Source organism: Nyctereutes procyonoides, unplaced genomic scaffold (genome assembly GCF_905146905.1).
Source record: "Nyctereutes procyonoides isolate TBG_1078 unplaced genomic scaffold, NYPRO_anot_genome, whole genome shotgun sequence".
In the NCBI taxonomy this organism is placed as follows: domain Eukaryota; kingdom Metazoa; phylum Chordata; class Mammalia; order Carnivora; family Canidae; genus Nyctereutes; species Nyctereutes procyonoides.
Window position 1 is genome coordinate 19,114,812 of NW_026575120.1, and position 18,048 is coordinate 19,132,859.

The 18,048-nt window shown below is 38.8% G+C and overlaps 1 protein-coding gene across 13 annotated transcripts in view; it reads left to right on the forward strand.

Moving 5' to 3' along the window:
• CSGALNACT1 (chondroitin sulfate N-acetylgalactosaminyltransferase 1) overlaps positions 1 to 18,048 on the forward strand; it is a 328,453-nt gene that overhangs the window by 188,417 nt on the left and 121,988 nt on the right. Inside the window, exon 1 of one of the 13 annotated variants that reach the window (XM_055335070.1) lies at positions 1,007 to 1,783. The exons of 10 other annotated variants lie outside the window; for them this stretch is intronic. The gene's annotated coding sequence lies outside the window, so the exon portion shown is untranslated. Of the gene's footprint in view, positions 1 to 1,006; positions 1,784 to 3,716; positions 3,811 to 18,048 lie in introns of those variants that run through there. 2 more of the 13 variants (XM_055335071.1, XM_055335072.1) reach the window with 2 other exon arrangements.

An 18,048-nucleotide genomic window follows, 5' to 3' on the forward strand; every position in this document is an offset into this window, starting at 1 on the left:
CCAGGCATTGGTTGGCTTTTGCCCATATCACTCTAGTTAGTCTCTGCCTCCTCCTCTTCTGATCACATTGTCGTCTTCTCTTCTGTGTCAGCATCTGCTCTGCCTCTCTCTTCATGGGATGGCATTTAGGGCCCACCCAGATAATCCATGATAAGCTCTTCCTCTGGAGATGGTTAACTTCACCACATTTTTTGCCACAGAAGGCAATACTCACTCTTTGGGCATGTGAGATAATGTTCACAGGTCCTGGGGATCAGGATGTAGATGCATCTTTTTGGAGATCATCAGTCAGTTCATTAAAAAGTGGAAGTTCTTTTTTCATGATGATTTTCTCCCATAACTAGAAATGGGCACTTAAAGACTAGACCAGCCTGTGTTTCTCTAATGTGTGACTACAAGTGCCTCTACCTTTAGGATCCAAAAAGTGCAGCTAGAGAAAATAATATTTGCGTATCTCTCGTTTATCCTTTGGCCTTCCTGTTTATTTTCACTGAAACTGATTATTAGGGAACCTTTAATTTAAAAGAAATATCTCTGACAGCCTGATCATATGAATGAATGTCATAAATATAGGTTAAAAGATTGAATTTGAAAATTTTACATAATGTCGAAGAATGTCATAGTCCTACTCTGGCAAGTAAGCAGTCATGCTCCATTACCTAGAGGAGTGACAGTTTATGTCAAAGGAGATTGAAGGGATGCTTTATTTAAAATTTAGTCATTCTGAGAGTCAGATAGACTGGTAATCTTGTTGTATGATGTTTATCAGTTTAAAACTTCTGAAAGTTGGGTTTTAGTCTTTAGAGTGACTTTAGGTTTATTCTCTATGTATAGGATAGGGAAAGGATATTTTTCAGTAAGGATGACCATAACCTTACACGTTTAGCCAAATTTGTGATATAATGATTGTTTTCAGTTTCTGAAATGGGATGGACTCACTGAGGTCCTTCTGCATGCAAAGCGCCGCTCAGCATGATAGATGGAGGTGACCTGGATATGTCCCCTTGCTTATCACTCATTTATTCCAAAAATATTTACTGGATGACTGTTGTGTGCCAGGCACTGCTCTAGGAGCTTGGGAATGTGGGATGAACAACACAGATAAGGATTTTACTTTCATGGAATTTATGTTCCAGGGAGGAGAATAGACAATAAACAAGAGAGATGTAGGAGAATGTGAGTGCCAAGCAGAGAATTAAAGTGAGATATGCTACATAAAGACTTCTTATGATTGGGTGATCCAAGGAGGCTTCTTTAAGAAATTGATATTTAAGATGAATTCGGATAGGTGATGAAGGAGTGAGCATTATGAGGTGGGCTAGATAGAGTGCAGAAATACAAGGGGTAGAAAATTTTTTTGCAAAAGCCTCCAGGAAAGAAAAAGAAAGAAAGAAAGAAAGAAAGAAAGAAAGAAAGAAAGAAAGAAAGAAAGGAAAGGAGAAGAGAAAAGAGAAGAGAAGAGAAGAGAAGAGAAGAGAAGAGAAGAGAAGAGAAGAGAAGAGTTGAGTTTGAAATCTTTGAGAAACAAAAAAAGCAAAGCACAGTAGGGAAGGGGTGGAAGAGAAATGAGATTGGGAGGAGTTAGGGACAGCCCCTGGTTCTGTGGTTCTTAGCTCCAGGCTTCATGTTAGCAGTGTCTGCAGGAACTTAAAAATTTACCTGGATCTCACCCAAGACAAATTAAATTGGAGTCTCTTTTGTTGCTGCTATTTTGTTTTATTTTGTTCCCAAGGGAATTCTAATCTGCTCTGCAGCCAGCATGGTAATTCAGGCTTTTGAAAAGGTAAGAACTTTTATCTTCAGATCAATGGAATATCAAGGGAGTCCTTTAACAAAGGGAATAATATGATTGGCTTTGTTTTGAAAGGGTCTTGCTGCTTCCTTTGTGGAAAAGAGATTAGAAGAGAAGGGCACCAAGGAAGGGGGTTCTCAGGAGATGGTGGCCTGACCCCAAAGTGGGGCTGGGGAGAAGCCTGGAGTGAGGCCGCATTCTGAAAATGGTGCTAATGGGGCTCTGGAGGGCTTCCTAAGTCCAGGAGAGGAGGCAAGCATCACACAGGACTCCTAGCATTTGGGTCTGAGCAACCAGGTGGGTGGTAGGCAGCTCCATATGCTGAAATGGGGAGGCCTAAGCTTGGGGAGGAAAATTTAGAGCTTGGCAGAAGTGCTAAGTGAATTAAATGCTTCAAGTTAAGTTCAAGTGTAGCCTTGTAGGTGCACAGAGCACAGAAGGGTCACAGCAGGACAGGAAGTTCTTAACAGATGCAGTATTATTGGAAGGAGCAGGTATTTGGTAAGCAGAGCTGTGGAGACACACCTTCCAGACTTCAGAAGTGGCCATGGTGTGCAGCTGGGCCGGAGGGTATGGAGGATCGTGGGGTAGGAGTCCTGGGTGTGGGGAGCAGTGTGGCCAGGGAAGAGGCTGAGAAGGCAGACTGGAGACCTTAGAGTGTTGGGCAGGATGGCTTAGGTCTCTGTGAGCCACTAGGAGTCAGCGAATATGTGTGAGGTGTGGAGGGGTCTGAGCAGTGTTGGGAGGCTTGGTCTAGGGACCCTGAAGCATGGATTAAGGGGAGCAGTTGGGGGGTGGAAAGAGCACCGTCCCTGCTGGGTCACGGAAGAGCCCATGAATGAGGACCTGCAGTCAGGCAGTGTCTGTAAGAGCAGCAGAGAGCAGATAGATTTAAGGGAGAGGCTGGTGATGACTGGCCTGGGCACTCCAGGTGCTGCCATGTGGAGGCTGGGCTCTCACAGAGTTGGGGCACAGGGGACTCTAGGTTGTCTGTGATGTGCTGGTCGTCTGCATGCTGCCAGTGATTGTGTTTCTTGTGCTTCTAAGTCATTACTATTCTATAGAAAAGGGAAATTCAAAATATTTTGTGTGTGTGTGTGTGTGTGTGTGTGTGAGCTTAAATAATTTGTATGAAATGAGCAAGGCAACCTAATTAGATGACCGCAAGTGACCTTTTCAGAGTTGCAGGTGGAGTGAGCCCTGTTAGAGGCCAGGCTCCAGGGGGCCCTGGCTGGGCTGAGGGAGGAGCAGTGTTCAGGGGAGGCCACAGCCTTGCTCCTCCTAGCGCTCAGGATGGCCTGCTGCAGCGGGAGGGACTGGGGGGCAGAGGCCTTGGGTGGAGGATGGAGGGAGGGTAAAGATGCTGTCGAGGTCGGAGTGAGAGATGTGAATGAGGGGGCCCAGGGCTGGGGGAGCAGCCCCCAGGCTCGGCCCTCCTTCCCTTCCGTGCCCCCGCGGCCCCTGCTGGTTTCTGTCTCCCTGAGGCCCTGTCGGCTTGCGGCGCCTTTCTCCACCATGGGCTCCCTGAAAGCAGAAGGAGCTTCACGCTGGGTTCTTTTTGCTCACGACCTTGTGATGGTTTCTGCTAACAAGGCGGTTGGGGTCTAGGCCTGTTCCGTGCTCCCCGAGCATGCCCACTGCCCTGTTGCCGCTGTGGGGGAGCGCAGGCTTGCCGCGGGCCGGTTCTGTGCGGCCTGGAGGAGGGCCTGTGGCAGGTAGCCCCCGCTCTCGTTCGCAGTCTGATTGCCACCGTTCTCCAGTCTTCCTGTGCTTGCTTACCATAACACAACACTTGCCCCCTGTGTCCCCAAAGCAGGCTCTAAAATTTACATATTTATTTTGTCATTTTTATCATAAAATACAACAGGTGTGCAAAAAAAAAAAAAAGGTTCGTAGACCACAAATGCATAGGTTAATGAAGAATTCAAAAAGAGACACCTGTGGAACCGGGCGCCTCGCCAGCCCACCTGAAGCCTCCCGCGGTCGCTTCGGGATTGCGTCTCTTCCTCCTCCCACAGGTAACCTGGTAACAGCTCTTCGTTTTTTATGATAATTTTCTTGCCTTAAAAAGGAATCTGAGCACTCCCTGAATATTATCCTTTGGTTCTGCTTGATTTGGAATCCTGGGTAAATGGAGTCACACTGCACATCTTCCTTTGTGCGTCGCCTCTTCTGCCCCACATTAGGGTGTGGTGCATGGCGGCTTCTGGGACCCCTGCTGATCAGTGTCCCCCGGTAGTAGTTTGGGAAACCGGGGCCCCGCCTGCCGTCCTCACGGCTGCCTCCCGGTGCTGCTGGCATGACTTGCTCTGTCAGCCTAAGAGGGGCACCGTGGGCTCATGGGATACGCTTCTCTTTACCTCTCCTGTGTTCCAGAATTTTTCCATGTCCTTGTCAGCACTTAGTATTGTCGTACTTTTTCCCCCCTAAACAAGGGTGTGTGTTCTTATTTCTTTGTGGTTTTACTTTGCTTTTTTCTTTGTTTACTAGAAACAGAGGTTGGTCACTTTTTCATATATTCATGGCCATATGGATTTCCTCTTTTGTGAAGCGGACCGTGTTTGTTTTCTGTTGTCTACCTCCTTTGAACTGTTTGCTGAGATCCTTGTACATTCTGGATCCTAGGCTTCTGGTAGTTGTACATGTGGCTAACTTCTCTCACTGTGTGGCTCGTCTAACTCTCCTATGGTATTTCCTCATAAACAGAAGTTTTAAATGTTGATATGGTCAAATTTTTAAATCATTTCCTTTATGGCTTGTGCTTTTTGTACCTCGTGTAAGGTATCCTTCGCTATTCCAAGGTCATGAAGATATTTTCTTTCTTTTTCCTTTTTGCCTTTTGATCCCTTTAATCCACTACTCTCAGCCTCCCCCCCACCCCCCCCCCCGCCCCACCTCTGGCAGCCACCATTCTGTTCTCTGTCACTGTAAGCTTGGTTTTTTTTTTTTTATGTTTCTATATCACAGTTTCTTCATCCATTCATCTATTTATGAATACTTAGGTTGTTTCCATATCTTGGTTATTATAAACATTGCTGTCATGAACATGAGGATCCATATATCTTTTAGAGTTAGTGTTTTTGGTTGTTTTTTTTTTTCCCAGATAAATACCCACAAATAAAATTGCTGAATCATGTGGTAGTTCTATTTTTAATATTTTGAGGAACCTCAGTACTGTTTTCCATAATGACTGCACCAATTTACATTACCACCAACAGTGTACAAGAGTTCTCTTTTCTCCACATGCTAACACTTGTTCTTTCTTTTTTTTCTTTTCTTTTCTTTTCTTTTCTTTTCTTTTCTTTTCTTTTCTTTCTTTTCCTTTTCTTTCTTTTCTTTCTTTCTTTCTTTCTTTTCTTTCCTTCTTTATTTCTTTTTTCTTTTTTTTTTTATAAATTTTAGCTATTCTGACAGGTGTGAGGTGATATCTTATTGTGGTTTTGATTTGCACTTCCCTGATATTTAACGATCCTGAGCTTTTTCACGTGCTGTTAACTATCTTTGTCTTCTTTTTGGGAAATGTCTATTCAGGTCTTTTGACCTTTGTAGAATTGGATTGTTTGGGGGTTTTGTTTTTGTTTTTTGCTCCTGAGTTGTAAGAGTCATATATGTAATTTGAATATTAGCCCCATATCAGACATATGATTTGCAGGTATTTTCTGCCATGCAGTAGGTTGCCTTTTCATTTCATCTGTGGTTTTCTTTGCTATGCAGAAGCTTTTTAGTATGATATAGTTTTAATTTATTTTTGCTTTTACTGATTTTAGTGTTGGATTTAAAAAATCATTGCCAAGAACTATGTCAGGGAGCTTACCACCTGTGTTCTCTTCTAGGAGTTTTATGGCTTTAGGTCTTACATTCAAGTTTTTAATCCATTTTGAGTTAATGTTTGTGTGTGGTGTAAGGCAGTGGTCCAATTTCATTCTTTCACATGTGGCTGTCCATTTTCCCAGCACTGTTTGCTGAATAGACTGTCTTTTCCCCATTGTGTGTTCTTGGCTTCTTTTCATAAATTAATTGACCGTATGTGTGTGGGTTTATTTCTGAGCTCTCTATTCTGTAACATTGATCTTTGTGTCTGTTTTTTTATGCCAATACCATACTGTTTTGACTGCACTTTGTAATGTAGTTTGAAATCAAGGGATAAGGATATTCTTTATATTAAAGTCTATATTTAATGTATTTTCTATGTTAAATTTAATAAATCAATTTAATATATTTTCTGTATGAAATAATTTTCTGCCTTAAACCTAGTGTCTCATGTTTAGGTCTGAAATTCATCTGAAATTAACTTATGTGTGTGGTAGTAGGTAAAGATCAAAACTAATTTCTTCTGTATGGATATACAATCATACCAGCTTTATTTATTGAAAAGACTATTGTTTCTGCCTCTGTGAGGCATCACACATCTTTCTGAGTGTGAGTCTGTTTCTGAGCATTCTGACTATTCTGTTGATCTATTCTATGCCTATACCACACTGGTTTAATTTTTTTTTTTAAGTTCTGATATCTGACAGGGCATTCATCTTCTTTGAGAGTATTAACTTGTCTGAGCCCCTTATGTTTCCATGTAAAGTTTTAGAATCAAGTTAGTCAGGTTTCATATCCCCAAATAAAGTTTTGGGATTTTATTTGGGATTGCATTGAGTCTATGAATTAATGTGAAAACAACAGATACCCTTACACTACTGAGTCTTTCTCTGAGTCTTTTTAAATGTTTTAATAAAGTCTTATAATTTTTTCCTCAGATCCTCAGAAGTCTTATATATCTTTTGTTAGATTTATTGCTAGGCACTTCATTTTTTTATACTATTGCAAATATTACCTTTTTAGCTGTTATATAGAAATGCAGTTGGTTTTTCTACATAGCTAATTGATTTTCTGTGTCAGAGAACTCTTCTAACAGCTTGTCTGTGAATACCTTTGGATAGTTTACAAACATAATCACATCATTTGTGAATAATGATAGCTTTGTTTCTTCCTTTCCAATCCTTATACCATTTATTTATTTATGCCTATCATGCTGGCTAGGTCTCCAGTTTCCTGTTGAATAGACATGCTGAAGATGAGCACCCTTGTCTTCTAATTTCAAAGGGAAATTCTCTGCATTTACTCTGATGTTTCCCATAGAATGGGGGGAGGGCAGTAGATAATCTTATAAAGGGAAAGAAATCACCTTCTATTCCTGGTTTTTCCTCAGGGTTTGAAATCATGAAGATTGAATATTATTATTATTTTTTTGAAGATTGAATATTATTAAACATATTTTCTATAATATTTATTGAGATGATTATATGATTTTTCTGTTTAGACTGTTAATATGAGAAATTAAGTTCCTAACTTCAGCATGTTAAACCAACTTTGTCCCTATTAAATCAACTTGATGTTTTATGTATTACTGGATTCAGTTTGCTAAAGTTTTGAGTGGGAGTTTTTATACCTGTGCTTATGAAAAAGGTTAGTTTGTGATTTTCCTTTTTCATACTATCTTTATTGTTAAAATATGGCATTGAAATATTTAATTTCATTCTGAAGCTCCTTGAGGAATAAAAATTAAGTTTTTTTGATGTGAAAGGCACAGTTGCATCGAAACAGAGCTCTTTACCTGTGCATATAGTTCAAGGATTGTCAAATCTTTGGAAATTGATTTCCTCTGGAAAATTTCAAATCATGTTCAGAATGTTCCAGTTTGGTGAATAACGAGAAAATTCCTTTATGTAAATTGTCTCATGGAAAAAAGAGTTGTTTTCAAAATATCTTGACAAGAATGTTGGTGACATGTATGCAATGTCCTCATCCTTGATAAAACAATTTTTAGATAATTAGATTTAAAATTTGTTCATTATTCCATTTCAGTCTCTAAATGAAATGTCAGTGTGGAAAGAATTTTTCTTGTCTTGGATAAGTATGACACTAATAATTTGAGAATTGAATCAATAATTGAGTAGTGAATTTGCTAAAAATAGTTTTTATTTTTGGAAGCTAAAGACAAGAGTTGCAAGTTAAAAAATAAAATCTATATAAAAGTCACATGATATAAAAGATATAATTTTGATTGACAGTAATAACTTTCTAAATCATATGTATTCCTTTTTCTGCATTAATATTTCTTTTTCTCAAGGGTGTTCAGAAACCACCTGGAAGTCCTGATGATATAACTTGCTTAGCTATAGGGACCTTTGGATCCCTAATTATAAAAAACAAACAAACAAACAAATTTCTGGGGCACCTTGGTGGCTCAGTCAGTTAGGTGTCTGCCTTTAGCTCAGATTATGATACCAGGATCTTGGGATTGAGCCCCATGCTGGACTCACTGCTGGGTGGGGAGTCTGCTTCTCCCTCTGCCAGTGTCCCTCCCCCTACTCATGCTTGCACATGCATGTATGTGCTCTCTCTCTCTCAAACAAAATCTTATTCAAAACAAAACAAGGGACGCCTGAGTGGCTTAGCAGTTTAGCACCTGCCTTCAGCCCAGGGCATGATCCTGGGGTCCCAGGATCGAGTCCCACATCAGGCCCCCTGCATGGAGCCCTGCTTCTCCCTCTGCCTGTCTCTGCTCTCTCTCTCTGTGTCTCTCATGAATAAATAAATAAAATCTTTAAAAAAAAATAAAACCCCCAATTTCCGAGAGAGTGGTGAGAAGGGAGAAAGAGCCAAGTAGTCAGCCTAAGAACAGGGTCCCTACCTCACAGGAGTGCTCTGTATAGTTAAGCATTATATGTATGCATGTTTTAATAGTTATATACCTCAGCTATTAATATCACTTATAGCAAACATGATGTGTGCTAATCAAATAGTAGCTTTTCATCTGGTGGTGGTGATAAGCTAAGAGTTTTAGAATATGAGGAGACATTAGCAACTATGGAATATAATTTTCTTGTCCCGGAGATGAGACCACTGATTTGCCAAAGATCAGAAAGGCGTTTATTATTAGAATTGGGACTGTATTTTTTTCTTTATTCGTTCCTTTTTTTTTTTTTAAAGGAAGTTAGAAAAGTCTCTTTTAAGTTTTTAAATTAAAATTTCACCCTGGTGAGATGATTGATTTGGGAACTCAATCCAAAGGCAAGCTGTCCAGTTTTCATCCACTCGTGTGGGCCACACAGAGGGAGAGGCAGGGTGTCTGGAGAATCAGGACCCCACCAGGCAGAGCCTCAGCCTCTGCCTCAAGCTGGCTGCTCAGTTCTGCACCAGCCCCGCATATCCAGCTGGCAGTGGGTATGCCAGGAAGACAGGCAGCAGCAGGGCCACATCCAGGGAACCTGGGTGGGGAGAGCTTATCTTATCAGAGGGCCTTCACACCTTCAGCCACCGGCGCTTCTGGGAGCCCCTGCCATGGAGCTCCTTGGAGTGGATCCCAGATGGTCCTCCTGATTCCAGGAGGCATGACCTCTGAGAGGCTACCAGCAGACACCTTAGGACTACAGGATCACCCCACCTGGCTTTCAAGCACCTGCCCTGGGAGGAATGGTGGAGGAAGGGGTGCTGGCCCAAGGCGACGCTCTGGCCCTTCCTGAAAGGTGATGAAGCACGATATAAAATTCTAACTATATTTCTTAAATTACTTAGAGGAAATAAAAACTGTGACCCAACTATGACGGCTAAGGGAGGAGAGCTGGGAGTGGTCGGTGGCATGCAAGCTGAAGAGGCAGAGCCTGACGACCAAGGGACAAACCATCAGATCCAAGAGAGGTCCACCTACAAGAGCCTTGCTCCCAGACTTGTGTGGATCTTTGTTATCCATTCCCGTACTGAAGGACATCTTGGTTGCTTCCTGGTTTTGGCAGTTATGAATATAACATTTGTATCTATCCATGCGTAGGCAGGCTTTTATGGGGACATAAGTTTTCAACTCTTTTTGTTAATACCAAGGCGCACAGTTACTATGGAAAGAGTATGTTTAGTTTTGTAAGAAACCTTGTCAAACTGCCTTCCAAAGTGGCTGTATCCTTTTGCCTTCTCTGCAGCATTCAATGGGAGTTCTTGTTCCTCACCAGCATTTGGTGTTGTCAGTCTTTGGGATTATGGCCATTCTTCCACATGTGTAGTAGTATCTTGTTTTAATTTGCATTTCTCTGATGACATATGTAGAAAATCTTTTCATATGCTTATTTGCCATCTGTGTATCTTTTTTGGCAACGCGTCTGTTAAGGTCTTTGGCCCATTTTTTAATCAGGTTTTTTCTTTTCTTGTTGAATTTTAAAAGTTCTTTGTATTTGGACACAGTCGTTTTTCAGATGTGTCTTTTGCAAATATGTTTTCCCCAGTCGATGGCTTCTCTTCTGTTTCTTGACATTGTCTTTAGCAGAGCAGAAGTTTAAGGAAGTCCAGCTCATCAATTATTTCTTTTATGGACTGTGCCCTTGGTGTTATCTATAAAAACTCATAGCCAACCCCAAGGCCATCAAGTTTTTTTCCGATGTTATCTTTTAAGAATTTTATAGTTTTGTGTTTTACATTTAGGTTCGTGATCCATTTTGAGTTAATTTTTGTGAAGGGTGTGTCTAGGTTCATCTTATGCACGTGAATGACCAGTCATTCTGGCACCATATGTTGAAAAAACTCTACTTCATTGTGTTGCCTCTGCTCCTTTGCTAAAGATCAATTCACTATATTTATGTGAGCCTGTTCCTGGGCTTTCCATTCTGTTTCATTGATCTAGTTGTTTATTCTTTCACCAATACCACACTGTCTTAATTCCTTGAGCTTTATACTAAGTCTTGAATTTTGTTTTTTTCCTTCAACATCATTATGGCTATTTCGAGTCTTTTGCTTCTCTCTATAAACTTTAGAATCAGTTTGTCAATATCCACAAAATAATTTGCTAGGGATTTTATTGGAATTGCAGTAAGTCTAGAGGTTAACTTGGGAAGAATTGATGTCTTGACAATATTGAGTCTTCCTATCCATGAACGTGACATGTCTCCATTTATTTAATTCTCTGATTCATTCATCAGAGTTTTGTAGGTTTCCTCACACTGATCTTTTACATAGTTTGTTAGATTTATACCTAAGTATTTCATGTGTTGGAATGCTAATGGAAGTGGTATTGTGTTTTTAATATCAAATTCCACTTGTTTGTTGCTTGTATACAGGAAAGTGATTGACTTTTGTATATTAATCATGTATCCTGTGATCTTGCTATAATTGCTTATGAGTTCAAGGAGTGTTGCTGAAATTTGGTTTCACTCAGGTGAGAAGGAGATACATTGACATCTCACTGTAACACTTCTGCAGTGGATTTGGTATTGCATTATTCCATTTTGGATTCCTTCTCAGTAGCTATTTTTTTGTAATTTTTTAAAGTTATTAAAAGCATGCAGGCTCATCTGGAAGGATACACACCAAATTGTTTAACATTATTTACTTCATCTGTGTGGGATAAGAAGCCAGAGTATCTGCTTTATGTATTCTCTGTTTTCCTAAACTATTAAATTTTTGAAATAAAACCTAGTAAAAAGAAGTACATAACAATGTAAATGTACAGATGAAAGAATTATTTAAAGCAAATGTCTATTGTAACCACTGTCCAGATCAAGAAACAGGATACTGCCAGTCCTGCGGAAACTCTGCTTCATCCCTTCCTGATCCCAGTGCTCCCACTCACCCCAGAGTGACCACTGTCCTGCATGTAAGGTTATTACTTACTTGGATCTATTTATAGTTTCATCTCCTAAGTGTGGGTTCCTAGTGACTTTTTAAAACTTAATGTAAATGGAATCATAATACAGAATCACATTTAAATAGAGTTATTCCTTTGTGGCTGGCTTCTATTGTTTAACTTCATTTTTGTGAGACTACATGTAGTGTAGTACATCATTTTCATTGCTGCAACATATTCCATTATATGAATATATGATAACTTATTTGGCCAGTCTACTATTCATGGACATTTGAGTTTCCAGTTTTACAGTATTATAAAGAATGCTACTAGAAACATTCTTATACAGGTATCCTGATAAATATGTACTTATATTTCTACTTAATATATATCGAGGACTGGAATTGATGGTCATAGAGACATAGATCTTCCAACTTTAGATACTGTCAAACAGTTTTCTAAAGGAGTTACACCAATTTATGTAACATGTTGTCAGATTAAAAAATCATTATTTTGGTGTGTATAGAGTGGCATCTTATTAAAGTTTTTATTTATATTTTGCTAATGCCTAAGAATGTCAGACTCATTTTTACATGTTAATTGGCCCTTGGGATTTTTTGCTGTTGTTTTTTTTTTTTTTTTTAAATTTGTACCAGTTTTTTAAAAGTGTTTTTTGGATTCATGGTACATGCGTAGCTCTGTTGGTTGAGCGGCCAACACTTGATTTTTGCTCAGGTCATGATCTCAGGGTGCTGGGAATTGAGCCCCACATCAGGCTCCCTGATTGTGGGGAGTCTGTTTTGGGATTTTCTCTTTCCCTCTGCCTCTCCCCACCTTCTCTCTCTCTCTCTCTCTCAAATAAATAAAATCTTTTTTCTTTAAAGTGTGCTTTAGATTCAAATTATCTGTCATTTATATGTATTACAAACATCTTCTACTACTCTGTGACTTGCCTTTTTACTTCTTTTAGGGTATCTTTTAATACAGGGTTTTAAAAAAATTTATTGTAGTTCAATTGATCAGTATTTGTGGTTGGTGCTTTTTCTGTTTTGCTTAGGAAATCTTTTCCTAATCAGTGGTCAAAAGGTATTACCTTGCTCTTTTTTCCTAAATGGTTTGTTTTGCCTCACATATTTAGATCTTCCACCTACCTGGAATTGATTCTTGTATATGGTGTGAGGTCAGGCTCATATTTCTGTCCTAAAAACAAATAGACACCAACCTATGTTTCTTTAACAACAACAACAACAACAACAACAGCAACATAATGAAGCACATAGTGGAGGCAGGGCCTCATATGGTGGAGCCTCCACTGTGTTCTCATGATATGTCTTTCAGCCATCCTAAGTACATCCTCTTCCGCTCTGTTCCTCCAGTGATCCCTTCCTAGCCACCATCCTGTGTTTGGTCAGTGCATTCTCAAAGGTGAATAAGGAAGGAAGAGGACTTTGCCTTCTGATTTTAGAAGCATTCTGTCTAGCTATAGTTTTACTTTATTTTCATAAGTCTTTTTATAAAATGAAACTAATGGTTTTTAAAAGTGCAGCTTACTGCAAAACAAAATCTAAAACTTCAGTAATACTAAATGTTTGTCTCAATATTGAAGTCCTACACACATTTTGAATGTAGTCATACTTTTAATGTATAGAAAGTCAATGTTAGTTTCACTAAAATCTGTTGGAGCTTGCTTGAAGTTGGACTGAACTTGCTTTAGAAATAATCACTCTCAGTCTCAGAAGAATGTTTCTATGGGGGGGGGGAGAAAGAAGCTTGGCATAGGAGTGATTATTTTCTACATACAGGTCTATTGGAAGGAAAAGAAGCATACAGCTGGAAGGAATTTAAGATGTCATCTAGTGCAGGATTTTTACATCTAAAAAGTGGACTGTTCTCACTTTTAATATAATTCCAGAAAAGAAAATTCCACACCCTCTCCTGGTAATATTTTTTTTTCCTGGTAATATTTAATATACCTCACTGTCAGTGAGTTTTCCTTATGTTATGTCTTAAGTCCATTTTCTTACTCTGTTTCAAATGGGAAGAAAGAAATTGGGCCAACCATCTTGTGTCTATAATGATCCTTAATCTACTTGATATTCAAATATGTTTGTTTAGCTCTTTCTTTTAAGTCAGTTTCCAAGTCCTCTCATTACTACTTTTTATCCCATCTGAATTTTCTCTATGTCATCTATAAGTTATGATTTATAGACTCAAAAATTGAACCTAATACTTTTGCCAAGATATGACCAAAGAAATGCTGGTCTCTTAAACAAGACTTCTAACCTGAATTTTTGTGTTTGTGTTTTTATCTATACATGGCAGTTTGAACATAGTTGTTTATCTCTGTTTCCTAAGACTACGCAAAATGGTAACAGTAACAAATGAAACAGGTATAAATCCTTATGGACAAAGAAAATGGGAGGTGAGGCATGGTGGATGAAGGATATCAATGCATTTTTGGAAGATGAAAATGGATAAATGGGAATGGAATTAACAGAGGAGAGAAAACTGAAAGCCAAGTGCCCACAGAGCTGGAAGCCAGCCTAAAGAGGTTGATTTGTGGTCAGGACCAGAAACTTGGAGCCATACTTGGAATCACAAACTATACCAGAAGACAGGTATGAAGGGTGAGGCCAAAAACTGGTGTTGGGTGGAAAGCCCAAATAAGGAGTAGTTAGACCCCTTTTATCCCAGCCACCTGGGAAATTACCCCAGTGGATATATTTTCTAGAGAACTTAAACCAGAGAAGCATTGGACTTGGAAATGGCAGCTGTAGATGAGAATATGAATAAGACTTCTTAGAGAACACAGGATATAATATAAACTTCTGCATATAGAATTATCTCCTTTCTGGGCACCCATAACAGACAACCAGGCTCATAGTTCTCCATTCGTGGATTAGAGGATTAGAGGATTCTTTGCTGGAAACCTGACTAACTGAAGAGAAAAGACTTTTGGAGGCCTCCCATAAGATGACTCAGTCCCCCTTTAATCATGTCACATAAGTTTCGCTTTTGTGGTCTCACAGTGGACATTCAAGGATTGCCACATATTTGAGGACCATCTGTAACATGGACAAATGGAACCAAAACAAATAAACAATCAGAAAGAGAGGCTCAGAGGGAACAGAAAGAAAATCAGAGAGGGAGAAAGAACCCTCAAATAATTAAAATTGATATTCTCAGAGAAACTAGAGAAGATTCATGAAAGAGAGCTTGGAAATTAAAATATGATAGTAGAAATTAAAATTCAGTGAAAAGTTAGAATGTTGATCACACTGACCAGAAAACAGAATGAAAAGACTGAGATGGAAAGCATGAGAGAAAAGAGGAGGAAAAAGACGTTTCTTTTAGGAAATCCAAAATCTGACTAATAAGAATTTTAGAAAAAAAATAGAGAAAATGCAAGGAAAAATTTATAGAAGAATATTATGGAATACTTTACCAAATCTAAGGACATAAATAGCCATATGGAAAGGCTACATGAAGCCCAGCACAATGAGCAAAGAAAAGACCAATTCCAAGACACATCTGATAAAGTCTGTGAATTAAAAAAAGTTTTTTTTCTAACAGGTTTCACAGAGAACAAAAAGTAGGTCACATACAGAGGCTCAGGAAGCAGGCTAGTATTTAACTTCTCCGCTGCAATAGTGGAACCTAGAATAAATAGAGCTGTACTTTCCAAATCTGAAGGAAAATAATCTCCAATCTGGAATCTTGTACCTGGCCAAATTGTCAAGCAAATGCAAGGGTAGAATAAGATGGTTTTCAGACAGATATGCAAAGTCTCAAAAATTAGTTTCTCATGTATATTTTCATGGATGGTTCTTAGGGGCAGTGCTCTACTGAGATGAGAGGAGATGCCAAAAATTATGCAGGAAGTAGGGGAAAGTGAAGGAAGTTCCCTGATGGGAGGTAAAGAGAAATTCAAGAGCAACACCTGGATATCACTAGTTAGACCTGGAGGATAACCTTTCTAGATTGGACAGGAAGATGGGGTCGGGAGAGATGGGAACAAACAAGTAGGAAAGACCACCTAACATGTTTATCTATGATGAGATGAGTTTTCTAGTTTTATCCTAGAGTTAGATAAAAATTTTTTTAAAAAACAAACAAGCAGTTGAAAAATTGAGGTAATTATTAACACCAGGAAAAACAAAAGGTTGTAGAAGAAATGAAATATAATGTAGTATACTATTGGGCTCAGTTATGAACAATATTTAAACAGCTCTACTAATGTAGTGCAAATACTGAGTATTTTTTGTCACCAAAAATTGTGATATAGTTAAATGGAGAGGATTTTGAGGGGACAGAGGAAGTTATGTGTAGGTGAGAGCTAAATCTTCAGCAGGAACCAGCAGACACCAGCAGGAAACCAGTAGACATTAAAAATGCGTAAGAAAATAGCAGCTGAAGAATATTAGTTAAAATATGAAGGTAAATTCAGAAAAAAAAGCCAGAAGAGTTGAAAATGATTGCCTTTGATCACTGGGACTCAAATGTGGAAGGATGGTAAGAGCAAAGTACTGCTATTTTTATTTTAATTTTTAAAAAGATTTTATTTATTTATTTATTCATGAGAGACACACAGAGAGAGGCAGAGACATAGGCAGAGGGAGAAGCAGGCTCCATGCAGGGAGAAGCAGGCTCCATGCAGGGAGCCCAATGTGGGACTCGATCCCAGGATGCTGGGATCACGCCCTGAGCCAAAGGCAGATGCTCAACTGCTGAGCCACTCAGATGCACCAAATTACTGCTATTTTTAAGTGCCAGCATTGTAGTACCATTTGATTTTTAAATTGTGTGCATGTATTATTTTGATCTAAGTAAAATAAATAAATGTTCATAAAATTATGTGCACATGTATGAATTTTTAATGTATCTCACAAAATATTAAAAATTAATATTTAAGAAAAAGTATAACAAGTTTTTGGAATATATTGAAAAGGTAACATATATTTTAGTTTGTCATGAATCACGAGTTCAAAATCATGATAGATTTGATATTCAACATTGGAATTTGTGAAAACATAGATTTATTACCCATGTAGTGTCTAATTTATTCTTTAATATTTATTAAGCATTAGAAAAAAAAAGTGCCAGAATCATTGGAATTTGGATTTGCCTTCCTAGAGGAAAAAATCCAGTCATAATGAAATGGGCAGGTTGGCTCTTCTAATTTTAAATGATTAGTTGTTGACTATGGTTTGATTGAAATATACTCCAGATGATTATTTACTTGAAACATTTAATACTCAGTCCCCATGAGGATCTACTTCCAGCTGTGGACACTTCCAAACTCTGAGCCTCAGAGTTAGTGTGAGGGATGTGTTATATCATACATACGAATTTCTTTAACATAGTGCTTGGAATGTGGTGCCTGGTCTCCCTCCTTCCCCCTCCATCCCATGCCACCCTGGGAATGCATTCCAGTCCTTTGGGGTCAGGCAGCTGCTATCTTATCCTGCTTCCTCTTTATGTAAGTCTTGCTCTTTTCTTCATTTCGCAGTATTACTTAGTGGTTAAGTATATCAGAGATCTGTCTTCCTCAGGAGTTTTAAAATTCTTTTTCTTTTTCTTTTTTTTTCAGAATTGTTATTCTTGATATAAGTGAAAGTCCCTCAAGTATATTGTACTGTATTCTACTAAATACCTAGCTGCAATTCTGATTCCAAATGACTAGGCTTAGGCCATAAATAGGAGTAAGACATCTTACTTCTGCCCCTCATTTGGGTACAAGTTATGTTAAACCTCAAAAACCTCAGCAAGTGATAAGCAGACTTTCAGCAAAATGGTGCTTTTTATTTTTGTGATTTATCCTTTGGCATCATAGAACCTTCACCTCTTTGGCTAACGTAATTTTTTTTTTTAGCCAGCCAGACTCAGGATGTTTTATTGTATCTGTTATATTCTTGGGTGTAAAAATACCGGGAGAGTCTACTTTCTGAGACTCACTAGTGCATCTTCAGAAGATGTTTTTAGAAAATCACTGTCAGGTATTTCTAGGGAAGAGGCCTCTGATGATTCAGCTCCTGTCTGCTCTGTCAGGGAAGAGCATCTTGCCAGTTCATTGGCTTGATGGCACCACAAGAGCACCCTGCCCGTTGGACCTTAGCATGACACTGATTCAGGGGTCTCAGGTACGGTGGCAAGAACTCAGCTTGGTTGTATCCGAGTTCTTTGTGAGGAACAGTTCTAGGTTTGATCTTAGTTTTCTTCTGAATTTGGATAGAGATCGAGACAACTTAGAAGATAATATTTCATTAGCAGTTTAATAGGACTATATAAATAATTGTGTGGTAAACAATTATTTTTGTTTTGAAGGAGAAGAGAGCAGAGAGAAACGTGGAAGCTTTTTGGCCAGTTCCTCTCTGTAGCCTGTGTCTGGTCATGTGTAATTATCTGCATCAGCCAGTTGGGATCAATTTATTAAGTATGACATTGTCTCTGGGGGGCCCTACTCACTGTAGATTGAATGAAATTGGGAATTTGTCATATTGGAAGGGCTATTTTCCCCCCTTTTTTAAAAAAACAGCTTTCTCAAGATACAAGTTAACATACCATATGAAGCAACTGTCTAAAGTATACAGTTGAATGGTTTTGGTATATTACGGTATTAATTTTTTTTTAAGATTTTATTTGAGAGAGAGAGAGC